The sequence below is a fragment of the Rhinolophus sinicus genome, chromosome X (assembly GCF_036562045.2).
Source record: "Rhinolophus sinicus isolate RSC01 chromosome X, ASM3656204v1, whole genome shotgun sequence".
In the NCBI taxonomy this organism is placed as follows: domain Eukaryota; kingdom Metazoa; phylum Chordata; class Mammalia; order Chiroptera; family Rhinolophidae; genus Rhinolophus; species Rhinolophus sinicus.
Window position 1 is genome coordinate 24,688,357 of NC_133768.1, and position 6,166 is coordinate 24,694,522.

The 6,166-nt window shown below is 44.2% G+C and overlaps 1 pseudogene; it reads right to left on the reverse strand.

Moving 5' to 3' along the window:
• Positions 1-324: 324 nt before the first annotated feature.
• On the reverse strand, positions 325-5,963 carry LOC141569566 (ferritin heavy chain pseudogene; annotated as a pseudogene).
• Between the last annotated feature and the right edge of the window lie 203 nt (positions 5,964-6,166).

Genomic DNA, 6,166 nt, shown 5'->3' on the forward strand with positions numbered 1-6,166 from the left:
CTGGCTGGATTCCCAGTTTACCCACCCAATCTTGCTTAACCCATTGATATACCTGTGGGCTAACAGAAAAAAAAAAAAAAAAAGAACAAAAAGGAACATGGTGTCAGAAGATCTACATTCATGTCTGCATCCCATAACTTCTCACCTGCGTGGCCTCCCTTGTCTCACTGGTGAAGACATGGTCATAATACCTTCCTTCCTTCCTTCCTGAGATTCTTATAAAAATAAAATAATAATGTAAATAAAAGGACTTTCACTTGCAAAGTGCTGTTGTTATTGTTTTAGTTTATCAACCCCTTGGCTATGGGGAAGCCAGCCTAAGGCTCATTTCCCATTGTCACTGTTGCCCAGGGTGAGCTTGTCAAGGAGATACTATGCCATGCTGGCTTGCTACTGAGAATTAATATACATTAACATTTTGACTGAATGACGTTTCTGATAAAGCTGAAGATCCCCTGTATTTCAGTCCTTGCCTTTAGTCCCATTGCCTACACCTCTTCCCCAGAGGCAACTGCAAAGATGAATTCTAGACCATGTTTTTAAAATATTTCTACTATACACATGCACCCACAGACATCAGGGCCCCAGGCCACCCACCTCACCCCACACCCACATATCACAGCGTTTAGCAGGGGAAGATTTCCCTTGTGTTTTCCAGGGTCCCAGGGAGTACCTTCTCCCCATCCATGGACATCCTGAGCTGCATACAGTTAGGGCATGAGTCAGTGTATAGAGACTCCCGGAGACCTGTTTTAAACTTAAAATGTGAAGGTTTTGCAGTGCCCGCGCGCGCGCACACACACACACACACACACACACACGACTCAATGAAAGACCTTTGTTTATTTAGGAAGCAATAACTTTCTGGGGAAAAATGGTAAAACTGGAAGGAAACAACTTAAGTGAACGTTTTGCAAGGGCAATACTGCAATGTGCCTGGTCGGCATGGTGACCAGGGGAAGTCATTCCCTGGCTACGGGGCAGGCAGTCCAGGCTCAGTTCTTGTCGCTGTCGCCCGGGGTGCGCTTGGCATCCGTCAGGCCGGCTTCCAGGGGCCGCCACTTGCGCAGGCTGGCGATGAGGTCCCGCAGATCTCTGATGGACTTCCCCTGCTCGCACAGGTAGTGTCTGTCCAGGAAGGCATACAGGTGGGCGTCCATCTTCTCGGTGGCCAGCTGGTGCAGGTCGAGCAGGCTCTGGTTCACGCTAATAGCCACGTGCAAAGCACACTTCATGACGCCCAGGCTGCTATTCCAGTGGCTGAGGTAAGGCCTGCGGATGTCGCGCTGGTTGCGGAGACCCCCACGCTGGTTCTGCAGCCACATCAGCCTAAAGGCGTGCTCCCTCTCCTTGCTGGACTTGCGCAGGAAGAACTGGCTGAAGTGCTTCAAGGCCACCTCATGGCTATCGAAATAAGAGGCCATGGACAGGTACAAGGACGAGGCGTAGAGCTCCAGGTTGATCTGGTAGTTAATGGCGGCCTCGCAGTGAGGGTGGTAGTTCTGGCGCACACACCGAAGCGGCAGGATCATTATGGCTGGCGGCGCAGGTGTGCGACTCGGAGCGCTCAGGCCAAGGCGGCGGAAGTGGCGGAAGTGGCAGAAGTGGCGGAAGTGGCAGAAGTGGCGTCTGACGGGCAGGTGGCGTCGGCAGGAAGGGGCGGGGCTTCGAAGCGACGTCTGGCTGCGTGACCAGGAGAGCCAGACAGGCCTACTCTGTAGTTGTGCTGCAAGTGGCTGGCGGCTGTGAGCTCTGAGATGGGACAGGAAATAGGGCCCGTGTAAAGCGGTCTGGGTGGCGGTGTGGTGGGTGGGAGTGAAGATCCATTAGAGGAGCGGGGCTCGCGGGGTGGGGGGGTGGGGGGTGGGGCTGGGATCCCACTGGCAGAAGGGCAGGGCCCTGGTGTTCTAGGTTCCATCTGAACCTTGATGAGGCATGAAACCTGGTGCCATTCTGTGCTGTCTGGAGACCACTAAAAAAAAAAATAACACTTCTGTTGAGATATAATTTATATACTATAAAATTAACCATTGCAAGTGAACACTTTTATGGTTTTTCATAGAGTTGTGCAATACCATACTCTAATCTTAGAACATTTTCATCACTCCAACATGAAATTTCCTACCCATGAGCAGTTACTCCTCATTCTACCTCTCCCCGGGTAGGGCAACCACTAATTGACTTTCTGTCTCTATAGATTTGCCTATTCTGGACATTTCAAATACATGGAATCATGCAATATGTGGTCTTTTGTGTCTGACTTCTTTTACTTAACATACTGTTTTTAATATTCATCCTTTTTATTGCTGAATAGTATTCCATTACATGGATATACCACATTTTGTTTATTCTTTCATCAGTTGATGGGCATTTGGGTTGTTTTCTTTTTGTGGCTATTATGAATAATGTCGCTATAAACATTTGTGTATAGGTTTTTGTGTGGACATATGTTTTTGATCCTCTTGGGTATATATCTAGGAGTAAAATTGCTGAGTCACATGATAACTCTATGTTTAATATTTTGAGGAACTGCCAGAATGTTTTCCAAAGTGGTGCACCATTTTACATTCCCATCAGCAATGTGTGAGGGTTCCAATACTTTTATTGTCTATTTAAAAACAATTTTTTTAGTCCTCTTAACTGTAAGGTGGTAGGTATCACATTGTGGTTTTGATGTGTATTTCCCTAATTACTAATGATATAGAACATCTTTGTACATGCTTGATGGCCATTTGTATATCTTCGTTGGAGAAATGTGTATTCAAATCCCTTGTCCTTTTAAAGTAGAATTGATTGCCTTTTTATTGTTGAGTTGTTAATAGTTCTGTGTTTATTCTGGATACAGGTGCCTTATTATATATATGATTTGCAAAAGTTTTCTCCCATTCTGTGGATTGTCTTTTCACTTTCTTAATGGTGTCCTTTGAACCACAAAAGTTCTTAATTGTGATAAAGTTTGACTTACCTATTTTTTTATTTTGTCACTTGCCGTTTTGGTGTTATGCCCAAGAAACTGTTGCTTAATTCAAGGTCACAAAGATTTACCCCTAGGTTTCCTGCTAAGAATTTTATAGTTTTAGCTCTTATATTTAGGTACATTTAGGTCTCTGATTGATTTTGAGTTAATTGTTGTATATGATGTAAGGTAAGGATCCAACTTCATTCTTTTGCATGTGGATCTCCAGATATCCCAACACCATTAGTTGAGAAGGCTGTTCTTTCTCCATTGGATGGTCTTGGCACACTTATTGAAAATCAATTGACCATAGATATATGGGTTTATTTCTGGACTCCCAATTCTAGTCTGTAAATCTACATATCTAAACCTATGCTAGTACAACACTGTCTTGATTACTGTAGTTTAGCAGTAAGTTTTGAAATAGGGAAGTATGAGTTGTCCAACTTTATTCTTCTTTTTCAAGATTGTTTTGGCTATTCTGGGTCCCTTGTATTTCCATACGAATTTTAGAGTAAGCTTGCAAATTTCTTCCAAAACAGCTAGCTGGGATATTGATAGGAATTGTATTGAATCTATAGATAATTTGGGGGAGTATTGATATCTTAACAATATTAAGTCTTTTGATCCATAAACGTGGGGTGTCTTTCAATTGATTTAGGTCTGGGACCTCTTAAAATATAGATTTTGATTTAGACTGGGGCCAAAAATCTCAATTTCTAAACAAGCTTTCAGGTGAGAGTAGCAATGCTCTAAAAGGGAGAAGTCTTCCATCCTCTGTTGTCTTAGTCCATTCAGGCTGCTGTAACAAAGTACCATAGCCTGGGTGGCTTATAAACAATAGACATTTATTTCTCGCAGTTCTGGAGGCTGGAAGCCCAATATCAGGGTGCCGGCATGGTTGGGCTCTAGAGAGAACTCTCTTTTGTGTTGCAGATGGACATCTTCTTGCTGTGTCCTTACATGGTCAAAGGGGTGAGGGAGCTCTCCAGTCTCTTTTATAAGGACACTCATCGCATTCATGAAGGTTCTACTCTCATGACTTAATCATTCCCCAAAGGCTTCACTTCCAAATACCACCACATTGGGGGTTAGAATTTCAATGTGTGACTTTTTTTGGGTGGGAGACACAAACATTTCATCTCTAGCATTTACTGAAGTTTGAAGTTAGGAAGGACACATATGTATTGGTCTCCACAAGCAGAAATGCCTGTTCCTGCCTCACAGGGCTTCTAATAGTTACAATAGATGTGGGTTCTTATGGGAAAGGGGAGAGGCCTTCCTCCTATCAGGCAAAATTGTGAAAGACTTTACATTTGGCAATGTTTACAGGGTGTTCTTTATAGAGCACCCTTCGTGGTTATCTCTACCTGTCATCGATTTTGGGCTATGTTCTAACTCTGTAAATTGTGGAAAACTAATAATGCAAATGATTCTTGTCCACAGAAATGCAAATGAATTGTGTCTGGTGGAATGCAACTTATTTTGGACTCATTTTGCATCTACTTGTGCATTCATCTCCATGTTCCTTGTTGCCTGCCTGTATACATATGGCTCTTTGAATTCTCCTTTGAATCACTTGTAACATCTTACTGGGTTCCTTATTAATGAATGAGTGACGAAAACCTTTCTTCGAAATATATTTATATTTACACGAGAGTCATAATTTTACTTTATTTTTCTTTAATTATCCTCTAACATTCCTTTCTCATCCTGGCCCCACTAGGAACACATTCAAACCCCGCAGGAGTTGACTTACTGCATTAGGCACTTTTATTGGCTGCTCACCAGAGATATGATTCTGGAAAAGTATTTGGGATGTAAAGGCATAAAATTCCTGACTGGATGTGGACTGGATGGATAGCATCTCTGAGGAGAAGGAGGCAGAGGTACTCTGTGGAAGCAGGGAACCAATACAAACCAGAGGGGGAAGGGGGCATTTATTTATTTTATTTTGTTTTTTTATTATTTTTTTTAAGGAGGGCACAGCTCACAGTGGCCCATGCGGGGATCGAACAGGCTACCTTGGTGTTATCAGCACCACGCTCTAACCAACTGAGCCAACCGGCCACCCCAGGAAGGGGGCATTTAGAAAGCAGTCCACAGGTGGGATCTCATCAACAGAACACTGTAGCTACTATAGGCCGAGGCTGGCCCAGTGCATGCTAAGGAGGGCAGAGAACTAGGTGTGACCGGTAAAGTCCCATAGAAAACCAGAAGCAGCTGAGAACCAGGGGAGTGGCGAGAGCTTCCAGGCAGGGAAGGTAGTCAGCAGAGATTTGAGGAGTGGAGGGTTGACTGACTCACAGGGCAACCTGACAGGCTGAGATGCAGCATCTGGGTAAAATTAACCCTGGAAGGAGGTAGGAACATGAGCTTTTGGAGTAAGGACAAAGGATTCCTTTATCAGCACTTGTGTGTTCTCTGAGTCATAGTGCAGAAAGGGCTGTTGGGACCCACAGATACTGAGGGTGTGGAGTCTTCAGGACCGGGCCATGGGCTTCGTCTTCCACAGAAGCTTCCTTCCAGCTGGTGATCAGAGGTAGAGAAGCTCTTATGCATTCTGGTTGACTCCGCCAAAGGGCATCTTTTTAGCACAAAGGCCATAGGAAAGTTTTATGGTGGCTCCTGCTTGGTTGGTACTAATGAGACATGTCCCACATGCATTATATTAATGAGACCACCCACATACATTACATTCTGAAGAAGGGAATGCTCCTTCCACTCTCCACTTCCTCACTGTTCTGATTTGGGGGAAAAAGGAGAATTGCTACCTTGAGGGCCAAAGGAAAGGCCTCTAAACTTAAAAATGTCCATTGCATGTGCTGGTATATAAAAGTTGATGGCTGATATTAGTTCAGTTAAATATAAATTTTCTCTAAAGTTGCAACCTTTACGTTTTATTCAGTGTGGTAGATACGTTCCATTTGTCTCTCCGGTACTGTTCTCTGTTCTTCTTAATCTTACTCTGAGACCTGGGAGGCTGACCTGTGTGGACTGCATCCATGGGCCCTCTGGCTTCTGTTTGGGTTCAGCCATTGGGAGGCACTGTCAGGAGATGGGAGGGCAGGAGGAGAGTGAGGTTGGAATAGTTGTTATTGTCTTGGCTCCCTTTCTTTAGGGCAGATAATTAAGAGGCAAATCTATTTCCCTTTTATAGATTTTTGCTCCCTGGATAGAATGGGACCATTCTCAGGATGGGCCTTCTGC